This window comes from Chinchilla lanigera, unplaced genomic scaffold (assembly GCF_000276665.1).
Source record: "Chinchilla lanigera isolate Chin_1 unplaced genomic scaffold, ChiLan1.0 scaffold00110, whole genome shotgun sequence".
Taxonomy (NCBI): Eukaryota; Metazoa; Chordata; class Mammalia; order Rodentia; family Chinchillidae; genus Chinchilla; species Chinchilla lanigera.
In genome coordinates this window covers 4,857,402-4,859,010 of record NW_004955511.1, presented here as the reverse complement: position 1 = coordinate 4,859,010, position 1,609 = coordinate 4,857,402, and positions in this window count along the sequence as shown.

Sequence of the window (1,609 nt, the reverse complement as noted above, 5' to 3'; positions counted from 1 at the left end):
CTGTGATGTGCTTGGGGTTAAATTCTCAAATCTACAATGACTCCTTACATTCCAGTTATTCACTCACTAATTTGAGGCATTTTCTTGCCTATTACATTATACATGCAAATATCTACTTCAAATGGGATTCTCTGTGGAGTGAGTGCTGAGCTATCAGCACGAATACTGCTTTTTAGTTAACAGGCCAAGAGTAAAAAAATTTATTAACGTAGAGCATGTTTCAGAAAAGTAACACAAGATTAACTGTGAGTTGCTTCTTCAATGTTCAGTGTCTATAAGCCTAAAGGATTACTGCCATTGTTGCCCTAAAGTTATATTTTAAATTGACTTGAATTGAATAAGGTTTTATTTCATTAAACAAATATTACATTCCTTTCAAAATGAATAAGATCATTTTACTCCATAGAAGCCCAAGTATGCACTGTGTCAATACAATAAAGAGGAGAAATAATATGGTCATGAGAATGAAGGTAGAGAAACAACTGAAATATTGAAGATTCTTTCGCAGGATATCAATCAGCAAATTAAGAAAATCCTGAACCTTCTATTGTCATGGAAAAACAGGCTTCAGGTGAGGAACACTCCGCAGTGAAGTCAGGAGGCAGGGAACAGCTTTACTGACACTGGTGGTCCTGGCTGGAATAACTTCCAACAAAAGCCTGGAACCGAATGTCTGTGAGCCCGCATTTTCCTCAGAGGCAGAAGCAGGGGTTACAAAGGCGGGACAGGACAGCCTGGCAGTTCTTCTGGTTAGCTAGCAGGGTAAGATCACTGGTATCAGGGCTTGATTAATGACCACCAGTTACAGGATTAGATTAATGACCACAGGTTACAGTCAGGCATCCTGCATGTTCGATTGCGCTCTCCTGCTCACAGTGGTCAGGAAAGCAATTACAGAGGCATGAAACACTTACAGAGCTGGGCGGCTTCAAAGAAAACAGAGTCTTAAAAAGAACAATTTTTCCTAGTACAGTTTTTCCTTTCACTACAACTTGAAGAGTAGATTATCTGTTCTGATACACCTGACATAGACACGTTGTATGACTTGCTTTCCCAGTTTTGGGACCAAGTGCTTGACAGCTTCAACTTCAGGGAGAAGTTCCTTCTGTCGCGGTTCCTCGCCATGGACGGTCTGCCGGCTCCAAGGCAGAACCAGCAGGGCGGAAAAGGCAGAGGGAGGAGCGCGGCTCAGCTCAGGGCAGCCGGAAGCAGAGACAGCAGGAGCCGGGAGCGAACGTGCACCTTGTCAGCTCACAGCCCAGAGAACACCCCAACCAGGCCACGCCCACAACAGCGCAGTCAGCTACAAACCCTCAGCAGAGGAGTCCACCGAGGAGCCCCGCACCCCGGACCCAGCCTCCTTCCACGCTCAGCGACTTGGGGCCTTTTAGATCTAAACTACAGCACAGGGCAGAAAAAGAGCCTGCCTTATACACACGCCAAGAGGGGTTAGGTGTGTCTTGTTTTCTCCCCATGAGAAAGCTTTTCTTAGAATTATCATACCTTGCAGAAAAGGTATAAAAATCCCTCATCATTTAGGATGGTAGATCTGTATAACTATGAAGGAATAACTCAAAAAATCATAGTGGTGAGGATCGTGTATTTATAC